This window comes from Taeniopygia guttata, chromosome 25, assembly GCF_048771995.1.
Source record: "Taeniopygia guttata chromosome 25, bTaeGut7.mat, whole genome shotgun sequence".
In the NCBI taxonomy this organism is placed as follows: Eukaryota; Metazoa; Chordata; class Aves; order Passeriformes; family Estrildidae; genus Taeniopygia; species Taeniopygia guttata.
The window spans coordinates 4,071,464-4,090,242 of record NC_133050.1 but is presented as its reverse complement, the minus strand read 5'-3'; the positions used below and the strand labels follow the sequence as shown (position 1 = coordinate 4,090,242).

Below are 18,779 nucleotides of genomic sequence, written 5' to 3'. Positions count from 1 at the left end.
TCAGGCTCTGGGGGCTTTTCTACAGTTTCCCCTAGTAAAAGAGCACCAATAATGTCTGTGGACAAGGAAGGGGCCCAAAGAGGTCAGACAGGAGGGTTTGGTTTGAAGCAGGAACCATGGAGACCCTTCCTGTCCCACTCAAGAGAGGAACAGAGACTTGCCTGAGGTGTGAGGCAGGCAGAGTCCCTGCGCAACAAAACTGATCAGCGTGGAGGGGCAGCTGACTTCAGAAGATCCCAGACTGTATAGCAGGGCGTGTTTAAAAGAAAACACTAAACAGACAATACATTGTTCTGCCTGCTTTGCAGCCTAACTGAAGGAAGGGGGAAAACAAAGCCCAGATTAATGTAGAAATTGCATTTAATGATCATCTTGAGAAGCCATAAGACAAAATCAAGGGAGTGAGCTGCCCCAAGCTGTTAAGGAGGAAACCCTCTGCCCAACATTAAATCACATGGAGAAAACTCCTCTGGCAAGAGAATATTTGGTGCTTAAAGACACCCAGCCCTCCAGCTACCCAAACACCACCACATTCAAAAGCGCACTTGCAACTTACTTGGTGGCACAGTTAAATTTATTTGCAACTCATCATTCTGGAGGTAGGCAAAGGTGACAAAGCCAAGGACGAAGCACTGTGTAAAATTTTACTGAGCGGACCCTAAAGAAGCCCAAGCAGAGCTTTATTTTGTGGGTCCTCGGGCTGACAGTCTCCATTAACCATTGGTTAATACTGCAGCGTCAGAGCAAACCCAGAGTCGCAGCCCTGTGCTGTTAGAAAGTGTCCTTCATCCCAGCAAGAGGCCTTGGGGTGAGAACATTTTGCATGAAGAGACACTGGTGTAAGAGCTGAGCCTCTCAGCTCTGCATTGCAGTCAGCGTGTCGTGTGCCATCCCTCCACGCCACAAATAATTCTACAATTTCTCAGCTGGGAGCCTTTGGAAGCCACATACTAATATGCTTATATGGGAAGAGAGACCAGACAAGGTTCAAATAAAGAGCTCATGTAATAAATAAACATGAGGTCAGTATGGGAACAGCAATAATTGCTTTGTATGACAAGATTTGTGTAGCAAACATTCGTGATTAATGTACAGCCGGTGTCAGGTAAGGAGCCTTCACTATCATTGTTCCGTCTGCACCTTCCAATCTAGAAGGTACAGCAACTCCAGCCAGAGCAATTAGTCACTGTTTACTGAGAGGCAGACTGAGCAAAATTTTTCTAGTTCAATATTTGAGCGAGTTTCGCCTCAGAGCCTCTCGCTGGATCCATTTCTGCGCCAGGCAGGGATCACACTTCTTTCCTGGGGGTGGCAAGGAGGGATGATCAGCAGTGCTGCTAATCTGCTCAGCAAGGGCACGGGCTGGCTCCCAGCCTCTCCTGCTGGCCTCTCCCAGGTGGTGTTCTCAGGGAAAACCTAAGAAAGAGGCTGAAGACCCTGCATGTCAGGGCTCTGCTTCCTGGCTGCCTTTTCTTTCAGCTGCCTCTGCCTGCCAGTTTCACGGCCCCTTGGCCACCGCTGATGCAGGCAGTGGGATGCAGCACCGAGGGCAACACCACCTCCTTCTTTACAGCCTCCTTTCTGCAAAGCTTGCCTAGTAAGTTCCAGCTAAACTTCCAGCTTTTTGGCCAACGAGCAATAATCCCACTTGAAATACTATCTTGATTTGGGGATATTTTTCCTTTTTTAAAGGCATGCAAGCCTCTGGCTTCCCTGGAAAGGAGGCAGTTTGGCTGGAGGGACTGGGGTTATTCCTCTGAGGGTAATTCCTATGGGAAAACCATTCCATTGTAGCTGGTTGGAGGCAAGGAACTTGCTGCTGCAGTCTTCCACCTTAACTGCTTGGGGGTGCCAGGTAAAGCTGTTAGCATCACTGGGAAGTCACTCCAGGAAGTACTGCACAGAACAGCTGGACAGGCATAAGGAGAGTTCCTTCATGTTGGTGAGATCCAGAAGGGCTTGATCAGAGTAAGCAGGCCTCAAAACCTAGGGCATGCATTTTGGGGACATGAAGGGAAGAATTGAAGGTGTTTTACTCTTGTGCACTCGCAGAATTCAGTTGTGACTGAGGATGCCAATCAGCTCCTCAAGAGTGATAAATGGCAGCTGCTGTCTCCCACCTGTGATGAGATGTTGAGATTTTCAGTCTCTGTCTTTCCAAGACAAGTCTTGATGAGACACTGTTCCCCAGGATCTGTTAGGGGGGATGTCTGTGTTGGCATTTCACCCTTGTGCTGGGGTGGCTGGTGGTGAGGGGGCGGTACGGGGCTGATGCTTGCAGGACCCTGGCACTGCAGCTGTCCCCAGAGCATCCAGGAGGTGCCACCAGGCTGGCAGGGGACATCAGGATGGGGAGTGCATTGGTGGGAGATGCCATTACACCTCTGTGCCCCTCAGAGCTGCAGGCAGGCTGGAAAACGTGGCTCTCATCAGCTACTTCAGTGCCAAGTCCACCCAGCAGCACAGTGAAGAGTGATCTCCGAGGTGCTGCCGACCCGCCCTACTGCCCTGAAAACCTCTCTCCCTCCTTTGCAGCCCTTCCACCCTAAAGGTCCCCACCCGCCTGGGCTGGGCGCTGGGAAGCCCTGCACTCACCTTGGTGCTGAGAGCGCAGCTGGGGCGCTCTGGGCCATGTGCACCACGGCAAGGCTGGGTGAGCCCTCCGGAGCCGCCGGCGGTGCCTCGCCATGGAGAGGAAGAAGGGCAGAAGCACGCGCCAGGAGGACCTGAAGCGGACGCTCTTCCCAAAGCGCTTCCCCCTCCTGTCCCGGAGCCTGGAGTGTGCCCTCATGGACCTGCGGAGCGCGCAGTGAGGCCTTTGGATGGGATATGGAAGAGCATCGTGGTGCTGGGCCCCCAGGTTGATGTGGGAGAGCTCCCTTGGATGGAATGTTGGGGTGGGTGGCGGTGACGGCACTGGGCCATGGGGACACGAGTGTCCCAAACTGAGCAGGACGGGCCAGGCATCCCCATTTCCCCATTGTTCCTGAATTCCAGAGCCTGGGAGATTTGACTTTTGGCTTTTGCAAGCTGGAGTGAGGAGCCCTTCCCCTCAGGAATTCATCCCTCCTGCCATCCCTCCTGCACTGCTGAGGATCACCCTGGTTGTTTTTCAAGCAATATCCTTAATAATTTTTTTTTTTTTTAATATCCCTAGTCTCCTTTTTCATGCTGTGAAGCCAGGGATCAGGGAGATCTCAGTCCTGGGAATTGGGGTTGCTCAGCTGTTCCCCATCTTTAGGGCCTTGTGCTGCCAGCTTCTCCTGGGAATGCTGCCATGCAGCAGGAGAATCTCCCTGGAGGTGCCTTGCCCTTGCCCTTGCCCTGCTCACTCCGTCCTCAAACCCAATTGATCCCCTTTGCAAGCCCTGTGGATTTGATGCTCCCAACTCCCTCCTTTTCCTCTTTTTTTGTCCTGATGGCAAGTGAAAGGGACAGGAGGGGAATGGTGACTCTCAAAAGCTGCCAGACCTTCAGCTGCATGTCATAAACCCATTCCTTTCTCTATAATTCACACCATGCTGCTTTTCATTCCTCATCCTTTTTAGTGTGGTGAGTAGTTACTCCATTTTCCCACTTTAATACAATTGTACCACACTTCTCCTTTCCCATATCCCAGGAAGCTGCTCACCCATTACATGGCTTTAAATGGAGTAATTGCAAGATTAGGTTCCTTTGGCCAGGCCATTAAAAAATGCCATTACAGAGGAACTGCAGGAGAGTGCCTGGAAAATCAAGCTTTGAGGGTGAAAGCTCTGCAGGCATATTTTTATTGCTATTGACCACCCCAGGGCCTCTGGGAGAAGGGAGCCAAGAACATTTCTGGGGTTTTTGTCCTCTGAGGAAGGAGAAAAGGCAGGAGTGGCTCCATGTGGGGTGGGTGGGATCAGCTGGGATCTAGGTTGTTGTCTTCACTGAGAATTAAAAATAAACATTGTCAGCCCTGGGAGGCAGAGCTGGAGTGCTTGTCCAGCTCCTTGGGACAGCAGGGCCAGGGAGCTCCTGGGGAGCTGTGGAGCTGAGGAAGGGCCTGGAGCAGGAAAGGCTGAGGGAGCTGGGGCTGAGGAGATGCTGAGAGGGGCCCTCAGGCCTGGGTGACCCTGTTGTGACCCTGAGTGTCCCTGGGTGTCCCTGAGTGTCCCTGTCCATCCCTGTCCGTCCCTGTGTGCAGGAGGGCAGAGCAGCCCCAGGCCCTGCTACAGGCCCAGCAATGGCCCCAGAGCCCCGGGCAGGGCTGAGCCCGGCAATTCCCTGCCCAGGAGGCAGAACTTCCCTGTGGGCACTGGAGCAGAGCCCAGAGAGGCTGTGGGTCCTCCCTGGCTGGGGATATTCCAGAGCCCTGTGCACACCCCGCTGTGCCCTGTGCTCGGGATGGCCCTGGGGTGGCACCAGCTGAGCCTCTGTGCTCCCTTAGCCCTGCCCCACTCCGGGATTCTGGGATTCATCCCCCCACATGAGTTTTTTGGGTGACCCCCGGGTGAAGGTGTTCCCGAGCTCTCTCTGGGTTTCATTCAGCAGCAAATCATTTTGCCACATTCTCCAGTGGTGTCACCGAGGCCGTCACTCGCCGGGTCACAGATGGCTCGTGACTGTCCTTGCTCCCTCTCTGGGCTGGGGATGGAAAGTTCCTGGGTGAGCTGAAGGGGAGGATCCCTCTCTGTGCCATCAGCAGGTGCTGGCCGTGACCTCCCAGCACTTGGGCCTTGTCACCGTCACCCCTCTGCTTTATCCTGAGCCTCTCCTCAGGTGGAGCCCGGCTGTGGTGGCACCCCCAGAGCGGGGAGGGACATAAAGGACAGCAGAGCCACCTGTGAGCCAGGGCAGGGCTGATAAGGAGCTGGTTTGGGAGGAGTGACTTGGAATGCTGCATGTAAATGTGGGAGTGCAGAGTCCCAGATAAGATGTGGGCGGGTGAGATAACAAAGGGTCAGGAGGGCTGATCCCGGGAATATTTCCTGAGAGCAGCTGTGTTCAAAGCTGGCTGCAATTCACTGCCTGCTTTTCCTTGACAGGGAGGTGACCTCCCTCTGCTGCCCGCTGAGGTTTGGGGTTGATATTTGGGTAGTATTTGTCAACAGACCTGACCAAACACCACCTTGATTTGTGTTCTTAGGCACCTGCTGTTTGTAACGGGGATTTTCATGAGAGAGGTAGCAAGGGGAGGGCGTGTAATTTAATCTCCAGGCTGTAAAAATCCATTTCTGCTTGTACTTGTTGATAATGTAACTGTGACACAGCTATTACAAAATGACCCGAATGCACTTTCACAGAGTTGTCATAATGAAGGTTGGTCTGTACCCACAGGTGCAGGATGCTGCTCACAGTTTGATGGAAAACTGGAACAACTGGGGTGTTTTTCTCTTTTTTTTTTTTTTTTTTCTGTTTATGGTCCTTTAAATATTAAAAACATTTTTTTTTATAGCTGCCCTCTCTGCAGTACTTTCACCTGCAGTTGTCCAGGGCTCCATAAAATAACCTTTTTTTTTTTGAACTAAAGAAAAACTGCCTGGAGGAGGAAGACCAGGTTTGGGTGAGGGTGGATTTTTTCCAAGGAATTCCAAGGGCAGAGCGGGACCTCCTGTAAAATGAACGTTTTGTGTGGTCATCAGTTGCTTCAGGAGTATGTCGCTGTCGAGGCAGGACGGGAATGAGAAGACTGACTCAGAAGACTGCTGAGAGTAAAACTCTGGTTTATTCAAAATACACCGCTCTTTTATTTACATTCTTTCCCAACTCTTTCCCAGGCTTCTGCCTGGCTAGAAACTCTCCATTTCTCTCTTTGACTGAATCTGAGACCCACAGGAGTATAGATTAAATCCTTGGAGATGTAGATGTTAGAAAAAGAACAGAAATTACCCCTTGGAACGAAACCAAACCTGTCAATGCTGGCTGGTTTTGTCTGTCTTGGTACCTGGGGTACGAGTGCCACGAGGACCTAATTCCTGGGAGAGCTGGAAATGGACAGTGAGGGGTTTGGGATGTGGGAAAATCACTGCCTGGAGAGGCTGGGGTGTGTTCTGGGAAATGCAGGCACTGGGAGAGCAAATCCTTCAGCTGACTGTCAGAGCAAGACACACTTTTTGTGTCTCTTGGAGATCTCTTGGGTCACTTCTTCTGTCTCTCGCATAGAAATTCTGGCCCACCTGCCACAATTAAAAGTCGGGATACAAAATTAGGTGGAAGTGCAGGACGGTGTGATAGGCAGGATGAATGTGGCTCCAGAGAAGGGAACAGGAGTGGGAGTGGTGAGCAGGATCTCATGCCCAAAGGTGGCTGGGGTGGGTCAGAGGATGGAGGATGCGCTCCTGGAGGCAGTTTGGGTGCATGAGAAGAGGCTGAGAGTGCCCAACAGGAGAAGCATCACCATATGGAACTATAAAGTGAAGGGAAAACCCCCTCATGATTCGTGCAAGTGAGTAAACAATTGCTGTCCCTACCTGCCTGCAGGCAAGAGGTTTTGGTGTGAGTCTGCTGTTCCAGGCTTGGCCAAGGACACAGCCTGGGAAGCTCCTGCAGTGTGATTCAGCCCAGTTTGTTTTGAAAAGCCCCACAAAAACACAAGCACATGTACAGGAGGCATGGAAACTGCAGCTTGTGTTGGGAGCACAGTTGCTGGGTTTGTACACTTCAGCCAGGAAGAAAGGAATTCTTGTTGAAACTTGTTCTGTCTGTTGCTCTCTATGTAAACTTCACATATTTTGTGGGATGCTGCATCCACAGAGTAATCAGAAGGCATGGGGGAAAAAAGAGGCAACATTTGCAGATAGTCCAGTTTCCATTTCTGCTTTGCTGCAGCACATGATTAGCACATTGAACATAACTGCTAGCACTCACTTACAAAGACTGTGAATAAATCATTCCTTTGATCTTCAAAATCCAAGAGAAAGAAGAGATAGGGTAGGATAAGGATTGCATTAAGTATGATAGTGTTTAGAATTTCTCAGTCTTGAACATTCTTTATTCAGGGACCGACATATTAAAAATTTAAATTATTCCCATTAAAACATTGTTCCCTGGTACAGCTGTCAAGAGGAAATAGAACATAACTAGGACATTTGTGTCTGGCCAAAAGTCACCAAAATCTCCAAGCATTCCCAAGGAGAACTCTCAAGGAAAGTGTCAGAATCCCAAATGACCTTGACATCACCTCCGAATCAATAGCTTGACATCTGATAGAGACAAGTGGAGAATGCTCAGCGATAAAGGGAGCTTGTGTGGTGCAGCAGCAGAACTCAGGCAAAGAATTAAGGGATAAGGAAAATGTCAGACTATAAAAATCAACGAGATACTGTTGCCAAAAATTAGAATTCTCACTTTGGGCTGTAGGAAAGGAGAAAAGCGGTAGAAGAGGGTAGGCAAGACTCAGAGGCTGATCCCCATGCTCTGCCTGTGATACCACTCCTGTTGTTCTGAAGCTTTTCAACAAGATGTCTAGGGACAAACTGTAAAGAGTCTAGAAGGGAGAAGGAGGAAAGGAATAAAAGATGATCAGATCTGAAAGTGAGTTTTATCTGGGGAAAGAAGGAAGGAAAGAAGGAAAGAAAGGGAAGGGAAGAGAATGAGAAAGGGAAAGGGAAAGGGAAAGGGAAAGGGAAAGGGAAAGGGAAAGGGAAAGAGAAAGAAAGAGAAAGAGAAAGAGAAAGAGAAAGAGAAAGAGAAAGAGAAAGAGAAAGAGAAAGAGAAAGAGAAAGAGAAAGAGAAAGAGAAAGAGAAAGAGAAAGAGAAAGAGAAAGAGAAAGAGAAAGAGAAAGAGAAAGAGAAAGAGAAAGAGAAAGAGAAAGAGAAAGAGAAAGAGAGAGAAAGGGAAAGAGGAAGGAAGGAAGGAAGGAAGGAAGGAAGGAAGGAAGGAAGGAAGGAAGGAAGGAAGGAAGGAAGGAAGGAAGGAAGGAAGGAAGGAAGGAAGGAAGGAAGGAAGGAAGGAAGGAAGGAAGGAAGGAAGGAAGGAAGGAAGGAAGGAAGGAAGGAAGGAAGGAAGGAAGGAAGGAAGGAAGGAAGGAAGGAAGGAAGGAAGGAAGGAAGGAAGGAAGGAAGGAAGGAAGGAAGGAAGGAAGGAAGGAAGGAAGGAAGGAAGGAAGGAAGGAAGGAAGGAAGGAAGGAAGGAAGGAAGGAAGGAAGGAAGGAAGGAAGGAAGGAAGGAAGGAAGGAAGGAAGGAAGGAAGGAAGGAAGGAAGGAAGGAAGGAAGGAAGGAAGGGAGGGAGGGAGGGAGGGAGGGAGGGAGGGAGAAAGGAAGGGAGGGAGGAAGGGAGGGAGGAAGGGAGGGAGGGAGGAAGGGATGGAGGCTTCAGTACCTGCCGGGCTTTCTGAGCCACTCACCAGCATTCCCAGTATGTTTGCAGGTACTCCAGGGAAGCTCCTTCTCATCTGCAAAGCAGAATTGCAGCCTAAGCCACTTTTCCCATCCTGTAATTCCCCTCTTTAGCCACAGACTGGGGAGAAGTGGCAAACTGCAAACGGCTTGATTACCCAAACTTGGGTGATCCCTGTCCAAGGAGGTAGGAAGGAAAACTGAAAATATTCCTGCAGTTGGGCATGTTGGAGCCAAACAGCACTGTAAGAATGTGTGTGATTAGATCAGGACCAGTTGCTGTGGTTGAGCTCTCTCCCTGTTAGCACATCTACCAGCTCATCAATGTCCATGGAAGCAAAAGGCTGCATCTGCCTTTAACTGGGACAGATAAACTGCAGGCAAGCCAAATTCCTAGGCATGCCTGCACATGTCTGTGCAGAGCTATAGTCTCTCTTGGTGATCTCATTTAAACATAGTCAAAATTATTAAAAGATGCAGCTATATGGATATGACAATTCGTGCAAATAAAATTGTCATATATTTTATCATTATGTACTGTTAAGATACTCTTCTAAGAAGTTTTTAAAAACACACAAGCCAGCGACAGGGATTGCAACACAATGTTGAAACCACCTGGACAAAGGAGGGAGGACTCCATTCACAAGCATTCACTGAGAGCTGCTGCTGGGCCGGGTGCTGAGCACAGGGCTGGGCACACAGAGATGCTTTTGTTCTTGCTGAGCTCCCACTGAGCCAAAGCCTGGCCTGCCCCTCCTCTGGCCACGCTGGAGAGGGGCTGGGGCTGCGGGGGAGCTTGGGAGGGGACACAGCCAGGACAGGTGACCCCCACTGACCCCGGGGATACCCCAGACCATAGGGCAGGCATCATGCTCAGGGTATAAAGTGGGGGGAACAAGGAGGAAGGGGGGACATTTGGAGTGATGGCTTTTCTCATCCTAGGTAACACTCTAGGCTGGAGGGGGCCCTGTTTCACCAGTGGGCAGGGTCAGCACCAAAGACACAGACACCAACTGAAGGAATTGTGTCATTTATATCATGCACAGCTGCAAAGAATTACAAAAGGATAAGCTCAGCAAAGCACATCATCATTAGCAAAGCATTACAAAAGAAGCTCAGCAATGCATCCAGTCATTGCTACCAGAGATTGCCTGGAGTGATTAAGGAAAGATCCATCACCAGTTAGCCTCAGGCTTTACCATCATCCACAGCCACACATCAGCTGGGGGAAGCCAAGGACTGGAGAGCCACTCCCAGACACTGGGAATTCCTGCAGGTGCCTCCACCTCTGCAAGCAATGAGGCTCCAAGCCCAAAGCTGTGAGAGGACCCAGCTTTTACACTGTTAAACAAACAAGCTGTCATCACTGCCACTGCGAGAGCATCTGCTTTCATTCTCCTGACTGCTTTCTCCCAAAGCCTGGCCAGGGCTGAAGGAGGAACCAAGGGAGTTGACTTTGATCCTTCACCCCCAAACAAGGCCAGATGGGGCCTTGTCTGTTTCTAAATACAGAAAGATAAATCCGTGTTTTATCAAGGAACACATGCATTGATCGTGTTGTTAATCATGCTTCCTTAATGAGTGGATACAAATACAACATTTGCTTGGAAGGTTCATCTAGAGGTGAGCTTTGCCTCAGGGCCTGTTCAGGCCTTGATCACAACCTGTTCAGGCCTTGGTACTTTGATCGGTCCTGAGACCTACAATCAACTACAACCTTTGTAGCAATTCTTTCAGTAACACAGCTTAGATTTAGGTATTAGGCATAAAGGCATCTCCTCTTGTTCTACAATTAAGTGCAGTTTAACTTCATTACTCAGAGCTATTCACCTTCCTTTTAAAACATGCCTAAATAGTTGCTATTCTCTGTTATTTATCAAATGCCTCTCTTTTCTTGAGACTGTCTCTTTTAAGAAAGGTCCCAATACTCCACTTCCCAGCACAAAGTGTCACAGCAACTCACCAAGTGCACACACTGCAATGATGACAGGCCCTGCCACCAATGCATTTCACAGCAGCCTCTAATTTGGCAGCCATGAAGCCAATCCCACCAAGAAGAATTTTCTTCTTTCTGCCACTCTTCTACTGCTCTTTCTGTCAAGGTGATTCCTGACTGTTGGCCTTCAAACCCATCACTGCTAGCAGTGCAACATCCCTGTCCCCTGATAGCCCAGGTTCCTCCTTGGCCAGCAAGCAGATAATCCAAGGCCATGTGGTTCTCTGGAGTCCCCATTTGTGTTTGTTGGAGCTCATAGATTGTGCTAATGGGCATTTCAACAGTATCATTTGCTACCTCTTCTAATAATCCAATGCGCTATTGGACATTTTAAGAGTATCATTTACTATCTCTTCTAATAATCCATTCAGCTCATTCATGTCAACTCCACGGGGCGGGGCAGCGCACATGGGGCACCGGGTGAACCAGAATCCTTTGCTTTCGGAAACCCAAGGCACTCTTTGGGTGGAAAATGTTCTCTGGGCCCTAAGTCTTCCGTGTGGTCGTTGCTGAAGGACCCTAAATGGGGGCCCTGCAGCTGGGAGCGGTGTGACACTGACACTGACCAGCTGCAGCACCCCAAGTTCTACTGACATTGGGAGTGATGGTAAAGCACAGGAATCTTCTGACACTGTAGCCTCTATAACTGTAACAGGGTTTGGTTTCTCCTGAGGGGAAATCTGAGTGAATCCTGTCACACTGATCGTTGTATTCCCGTGTCCCACAGCACAGGTTTCTCTAACTGTCCCTTCATTGACTCCGTTACGAGGCAGAGCCCATTGACAGAGTTCTGGCCACCCCACAGGGTGGGCCCTCCAAGGGAACCCCATTCCTCCCAACTTCAGCTGAGAACATACCCAGCAATTAGTGACACTGTGTGCTTTGGCTACCTTGGTCTTTAAATTTTCAAAACATTTTGATGACTGATGCCTTGGTGAAACTCTGGAGGTGTTTTGGCAAACATCAGTAGTACTTTAGTGACACCGTTCTTCATTCTTTTTGCTCAATGTCATTCAGGTTAGGAACAATAATTCTGTTGTCCATGGAGCTGGCAACTTTTTAATTCCAGATTAATGCCCCCAAGGTCCTTTAGTGTTCAGCTTTACCATGTTGTCTGTGGGTAACAAGGCTTGGTGGGGCCCTTTCCCTTTTGGCTGGAAGAGGGCCAGGACCTCTGCTTAAAGAAAAAAAAAGGAAAAAGAAAAAAAATACAATTAGATGAATTGTAAAAGATACAAATAAAATCCAAGTGTTAGTGAAACAACTTCTGTAACTTTGCATTAAGAGGTAAATGATCTTTTTAAAAAGAGAACTCACTTATTTACATTGTAAATGTGCTGATGGCATGGATCCATCTTACTGACCTCAGCAGCCTTTTTTACAGTTTTTGGGGTTTGTTTCCAACATTCTTATTTTAAATTGTGGTCGAAGCAATAGGAAATTGATTGGGGCCCTTCCAGCTCCAGGCAGGACTGGGAATCTCAACTCTGTCAAACCCCAAATCCTTTAGAAGATTACCTTCCCTCTCACTCTGGGAATGAGCTGCACATTCCCTCTGAAATTGTCAGGGGTTTCTTACGGATGAAAAATCCCACTTACGGCTTTTTGCTCTGGTTTGGAAGTGGGAAGGGCAATTCTCCATCCATCAGCTCCAGACTGCACTGCCTCAGGAACACGGCTCACTTGCCAGCTTTGGCCCACTCGTGGCACTTCTAGAGGAGGAAAAAGATGCAACCGCACACTTCCAGCCAAAAAGAAATGAAGAATGAATAGTGGAGATCCAGGCGTTCCTGCGGAGATCCAGGGGTTCAGCTGGGACTATGGGGAGTTTGGGTCCTTGCCAATTGGATGTGTGTCCCCAGCTGCAATCTCCTGGCCTGCAGGGGAGTCTCACTCACCTGCCAAAGCAGAAAGCTCAGGCACTGTGCTCCAACGGGCTCGTCTGATGCAAAGCTGTCAGAGCAATGTGAGGGCACAGCCAGCCCAGCTGTGCCCGGGGCAGAGCCCAGCAGAGCCCTGGCAGAGCCCAGAGCAGCCTCAGCACCCGCAGAGCCTGGCTGCAAGGAGAGAAACCAGAAAGCGCCCGTCAGCTGAAGGCTGCTGTCCCCTTGTCCCAGCTGCCCACAGAGCCCAGGCCATGCTGGCCGTGCCCAGAGCTGTGCCCAGAGCTGCCCATCACTGCTGCCTTTGGGAGCAGAGCAGGAGGGCAGGACATTCCCAGCCTGCAGCCAGCCACGGCACCTCCAGCCCTCAGCAGCTGCCCAGAGCAGGAGCCTCCTTGTGCTTGTTGCTGTCTCCCAAAAGCTCTGATCCCACCATGCCAAGCAGACGGGGACTCACCTCACGCCATCCTCCGCTGGGAGAAAAGCTGGTCCCAAACGATGTCCTCAGCCTTCTCCAAGGGCACGGCCCATCCACGCTGCAGCTGCTCCCAGGCACTTCCCAATCCCGACTGGACCTTACATAGAACGCTTCCTCTAGAAAAACAAACAACAAACTGTTGAAAAGAGATTAGAGACAAGGGGAAACAAGAAAAAAACTCTTATCTCTGTCAGAGGTCTGAGGAAGGCCCAACCCCTACATGCTAGGGAAAATCCCACCCATGGGGGAGAGAAGGCCACACTTTCTCTCTTCCCTCCTACACTGCCCCCCAAAATAACGGTGATCCCAAAGCAAACAAGGGCAGTGGAGCAGCCCAAGCCCTTCCTTGCCCGCAAAGCAAAGCAGCCCCTGCACAGGTTCTGGAGTCCCACCTCTGCTCCCGCCATGGGGGTTTCTCTGTGCCGGGCTGGCTGCCCCAGCCCCAGCCCCAGCCCCAGCCCAGGCCATGCTGGGTGCTGGGGGCTGTTGGCAGGGCCAGGAGCCAACTCCCATCTTGTATCCACCCCAGCCCACGCCCCCAGCCCTGCCAAAAAGCAGCTGGGCAGCCGACTGAAGTTGCATCTGCCCCAGCAAAGGGAGAAACTTTTGTTCCCAGCCAGTCTGAGCAATGCCCAAATCTGGGAGCATTTCCCCAGCTGTGGACTCATCTGTGAATTCGCTGTGGAGCCTGGCTTTGAAGACGGTACCACAAGTCCATCATCTTCAGCTGCCAGTGGCCAGGTTGAGGAAGAGGTTGTCATCCTTGATGTTGTCGTCGCTGTCTCCAGCAGCAGCAGCAGCCCCACCTGGTACAGCTTCTCTAAGGACTCCTTCTCCTTCCCTGGGGGTCAGACCAGGCTGTCAGGGTTCTGCCCAGGGCCCCAGCTGTCAGGGAAGCAGGACAAGCAAAACCAGCTCGGATGGCAGCCACCAGAGCTGGGCAGAGCAGCTCAGCTCCAGCACAAGGGCTGCGTGTTCCCACCCAACAATCCCAGTGCATTGACACAGGCAGGGAAAAAAGTCTGGGTTTCCTTGCTTCTGATTGCCAGGGCGTGTGTGGACCTGTAACTTACCAGGGCCCTGGAGCAAAGTGTGCATGTGGCTCTCTCCCTTTTTCTATGGCAGGTGAATATCCTGTATCCAAGGATCATAGAACAGGTCTTCTAATGAAGGTCTGTCCAAGAAGTGCATGGATAAACACCACCTGATAAGAACTTGGCACTCTGGGCAGAGAAACCAGAAACCACCGGTCAGCTAGAGAAGGCTCCTGTCTGCTTTGCCCCACTCTTCCCATGCCCAGGCCATGCTGCTTTTGTGCTCAGAGCTGTGCCTAAACTTTCCCATCAATTCCCTGTTGTGGAGGAGAGCAGGAGAGCAGGACATGTGGCACCTCCTCAGCGGCTGCCAGAGCGAGATGCTCACGAGCTGCTGCTGTCTCCCAGCACTGGTATTCCCCCGTGGCCAGAGATGAGGATCCACCTGGAGAGAGCCGCTGTGGCAGCGAGAGCTGATGGTCCCAGCTGATCTTCCGGCCCCTCCTGAAAGGGTGCTGCCCACAGACCATCTGGTGCAGCAGGATGCCCAGGGACCAGATCGTTGCTGCCTCGCCATGGTACCAGCCCAAGTGGGTCCATTCTGGGGGGCTGTATGACAGTGTTCCTATGGAATACAGATGGAGTTCATCAGGGGGATGCTGCTGCTTCCAGAGCCTGGCCCCAGCATCCCTGGGCGTGCAGGGGCCGCCCCAGTGGCACACGGGGCGACTGCTGCACTCTCGCCAGCACCTGGGACATGTGTACAAACTCAGGGCTGGACAAGAAGCCACTGGTGTTGGAAGAGGGCAGCAGAAGCCCCGGCAAGGCCTGACCGTGACATGCAAGGCAAAAACCCACTCAGGGCTGGGGGAAAAATCATCTCCTTATCCTCCCTGCCTGCAGTGCCCTAAAAATATTATGAAGCCAAGGCAAACAAGGTGAGTGGAGCAGCCCAAGCCCTTCCTCTCACCTGCACACCAAACTGGCTGGTGCACTGGTTCTGGCTCCCTCCTATGCTACCCCCACCCACGGGTGCTTTTGTCGGGCTGGCTGCTGCTGCTCCAACCCCAGCCCCAGGCAGAGTGGTGGGCAAAGGCTGCCAGTGGGCCTGGAAGATGCCTCCCCACCCAGCCCCGCTCAATAGAAACTCAGGGGAAGGCTCAGTACCCTGACTGGCAGCAAAAGGGAGAATCCTCGCTGCCACACCCAGCTTGGCCTATGAGATGTTGGGCCATGAGATGGCGGGACCGGGAGCACACCCCTGCCCGGGCTCACCTGCAAAGTGAGTGTAGGTTGTGTCTTGCAGGTAGGTGCCACAGCCAAAGTCGATCAATTTTGCCTGGCCAGTGGCCAGGTCAACCAGGATGTTCTCTGGTTTGATGTCGTGGTGCAGGACCCCATGGCTGGTGCAGTGCCGCACGGCCTCCAGCACCTGACGGAACAGCTGCCGTGCCACCTCTTCAGACAGGAACCTCCGTGCCCCAATGAAATGCAGGAGGTCCTGAGACCGCTCCGGCCGCTCCAGCACCATCACGATGTTGTTGGGGAGCTCAAGCCACTCCAGCAGCTGGACCACACCAGAGAAGCCAGTGGACACCTTGTCCAGCAGCACGATCTCCAGGGGTGCGCTGGTGCCTTCAGGCTGCGGGAGGACCATGGTGCCACCAGTGGGACTGATGTCCTGCCAGGGCTGGGAACCCCTCAGCCAGCCCGGGATGCTCTGCGCCCTGCGCTGGCCCCACGCCCGCTCCCCATCGAGGGGTCCTGGTGGCTTCCCCCATGCCAGGCCTCACCTCATCCCCGCCCGGCACGGCCCGGCTGTTCCCGCTGGCCCCGCTCACTCACCAGCTCGTCCCAGTGCCGGATGCGGTTCTGTGGCACCCTTTTGATGGCCACCTGCAAACCAAAGGCACCACCGGGTTCAGCTCGCCGCCCGCCCTGCCGAGCCCCATCCTCCTCCTCCCTTCTCCTCCTCCTCCTCCGCCACCTCCTCCTCCTCCTTCTCTTCCTCCTCCTCTGCCTCCTCCTCCTCCTCCTCCTTCTCTTCCTCCCCCTCTGCCTCCTCCTCCTCCTCCTCCTTCTCTTCCTCCTCCTTCTCTTCCTCCTCCATCCTCCTCCATCCTCCTCCTCCTCCTCCTCCTCCTCCGCCTCCTCCTTCTCCTCCTACTCCTCCTGCGCCCGCCGCCGGCCCCACCGCTCACCGGGGCACCGTCCGAGAGCCGCGTGGCTGCGAAGACGCTGCCGAAGCCGCCGCGCCCCAGCAGCGAACCCACTCGGTAGCGCTGCTGCAGCGCCTCCTGCGCCTTCCCTGCGGGCGGGACGCGGCTGTCAGTGCTCGGCCCAGGGCCAGGAGCGGCCCCCGAGCGCCCCTCAACCGCCCCGGGCCGGCCATCCCCAGGCCTTCGGTCTCGGGAACGGGACACGGGAGGCTCGGGGCCGGCGGCCGCGCTGCTGAGCAGAGGAGCTTGGGCCGGGGAAGCCGCGGCGGAGGCGGCAGCGGCCGTGCCGCGTGTGTCCTCCGCGGGGCCCGGGAGGAGCCGGAGCCGGGGCCGGGGCCGGGGCCGGAGCCTGCGCCGGGGCCGGGCTCGGGCCAGGCGGAGCCAAAGGGCCCAGCCCCAGGCACTGATGCCCGCCCGGCAGCGGCACCGCCAGCACGCCCAGAGCCGGGCGGAGGCGAGACTGCGGCGGGGCGGGCGGGGGCGGGGACGGGGCAGCCCCGGCCGGGGCCGGGGGCGGGCCGGGGGTATGGCCCGGCCCGGCATGGGGGAGAAGGAGGCGGGGAGAGGGGAGGGACAGCGGGTGAGGGACACCGAGAGGAAGGTGTCCCACAGCCGGAGAGAAAGAAGAGAAAGAGAAAGAAGAGAAAAACTGCTTTTGCTGCCGCTGCTGCCGCCGCTGCTGCCGCCGCCGCCGCTGCTGCCTCTGCAACTGAAGCACCGAGGCCGTTTGTCCACGTGTCCGTTCCCCGCTTGCCCAACGGCCGAGCCCCACGCGCCCCGGGGACAGCCCCTTCCTCTGTCCAAACACGGGAACTTTGCAGTGTTGAGCCCAGATCCAGAGTCCTGACTCCTGCACACTGGCAGAGAAATCCCCTCCGCTGTGTCGCTGCTGTGCATTGTCCTTGCTGAGGTTCAAACACTATTGGGGCACATTCCCTTGGTGTAGGATTCATACGTGACCCAAGCACTGCACTTATGTCTCCAGCGTTGCTTTCCAGTAAAAACAGGGGAAGGAAAACTGTGTGTAGCTCATGGTATTTTAGAGTGTTTATAACTTGCTAAGTGACCCATCTTAGAGGTGAGATTCAGTTGGAATTCACATCATGGAGAAGTCGTGCAACATGGAAGAGGGGAGCATAGAAATAAAGAGGAAAACATTTTTGATAATTTCTTTCATCTTCATTTCACTTCTGGAAAGCTGTTGCACTTTTCCAGGAATCTTCTCCTGTCTGCTCTTGTCAAGAACCTCTCATGGAGAACAAGGTCGAGCTTCTGTCCCAAGATTTGCCACCTACTGCAGCTTCTCTTGGCTTTCCACACTGCACTGTGTGTGCAGCATGTATTTTGCAGCAAAGCAGGCCAAATGTTTGGAGAACGTTACATGTCCTTTCTTTTCCTGGGGGTCTGGGGAGTTGTGCCACTGGTGAAGTGGCACAATTGTGACTGTCTGTCCTGGTTTAGGGCAAATGTTGTGAGGAAACCTCCAAAAGGAGTCCGTCTACAAATCAAGTTCAAGTGGCCCCTCCCCCTACTATTTCAGGAGAAGACTTCCCTGGAGAAAAATGAAAAAAAACAGTTTATTTATCAAGTAAAGTATTCACAAGCATGAATAATATGAAATAAAACCCCTCTCAGTTCTGAAGAGATGGCAATTCAGAAAGTCCTTTTTGTGGGTTGTAGTTGGCTCACTAGGTCTCTTCTCAGTCCCTCTGGCCCTGGAATGCAGGGTCCCAGACCTCGGTGGGCCACAGGTGTGAGCTGCCGGTGTTTTTCTGGGTTTTCTGTCCAGAGCTGGGTTAAACAGTTCCAAGAAAAAGGAAAGCCACAGTCTGAGCGGAGCCTTCTCTTCCTCAGGTAGCTGAAAACCAAATTGCTACACCTGGGCTGTGAAGACACCAAGAAGCTTCCAAAGCTGGGCACTGGTGGTCCCAGCAAACACCACACCTGGCTGGTTTCAGGATTGGAAATTTCTGGCTTTTGGGTTTCTGTGCCAGCAAATTACTGGACTTTGGTTGTTCTGGCACCAAAAAATTTCCTAATCTGTGCACTGGTGGTCCCAGCAAACAGCAGATCTGGATGGTGCTGGAGCCAGAACCCAGAATCTTCCAAATTTTGGCTTTCTGTGCCAGCAAATCTGTGGTAGGTAAGGGACAGGCGAGCGGAAGATCACGGGATGTTACGGAAAGATAGACCCCTCCCCTTCTCCCTTCCCCACGTTAGCTATTTACCCCTGAAGCCCCAGAAGCATGTAGCCACACCTGCCCCGGTAAATTTCCACTCCCGACTAACCCCTGAGACCCCCCAACCCCCCTCTGACGTAGCAAAAACCCCCAAGACTATTTAAACCCACGAGATAGGATAATAAAGGCTTTTCGACCGTCTGCCACATTGGTATCCGCGTGTGTTGATTAGCCTGAGCGGCCTGGAGAGGCCAGGCCGCCGTGCTGCCACCTGAACCAGGTCGCTGGTTGCCCTTTATAAAGGCAACATATTGGTGCCGAAACCTGGGAGAAAAGAAGAAAAAAAGGAAAAATTCCCCCGGCGGACGAGATACACCTGGACAGGAGCAGCGGCCGGAACGGTCAAACCATATCTAGGTGTAGGGGAGACGTCCCCGGGATCCGCGAGCGTCATGGACGCAATAGCAAGGATCGTAAGTGCCATTCATACGCAGTGGGGTATTGGGTGTAAGCTCAAGGATTTTCATCTTGCCATAGCGAGATTGCTTGAGCTTGGGGCAATTGAGCGCCCTGTGGATGTGTTACATCCGGAAATATGGGAAAAATGCACTGCCGCGCTAGCCGAGGACACAAAATCCTCAGGCAGTGGCAAAAACCTTAAAGCATGGGGCAAAGTAGAGAAA

The 18,779-nt window shown here is 52.7% G+C and overlaps 1 long non-coding RNA gene across 3 annotated transcripts; it reads right to left on the bottom strand.

Moving 5' to 3' along the window:
• Positions 1-6,929: 6,929 nt before the first annotated feature.
• LOC140680615 (uncharacterized) lies at positions 6,930-11,470 on the bottom strand. Of its 3 annotated transcripts, XR_012051974.1 has the most exons (4): positions 10,270-11,470; positions 8,290-8,362; positions 7,315-7,453; positions 6,930-7,169 (listed from the first exon to the last, which is right to left on the bottom strand). It is a non-coding gene; the product is annotated as an uncharacterized lncRNA (long non-coding RNA). The 3 variants fall into 3 exon arrangements; XR_012051973.1 differs by lacking the exon at positions 10,270-11,470 and having other exon boundaries at positions 8,290-9,151; XR_012051972.1 differs by lacking the exon at positions 10,270-11,470 and having other exon boundaries at positions 8,315-9,151.
• Between the last annotated feature and the right edge of the window lie 7,309 nt (positions 11,471-18,779).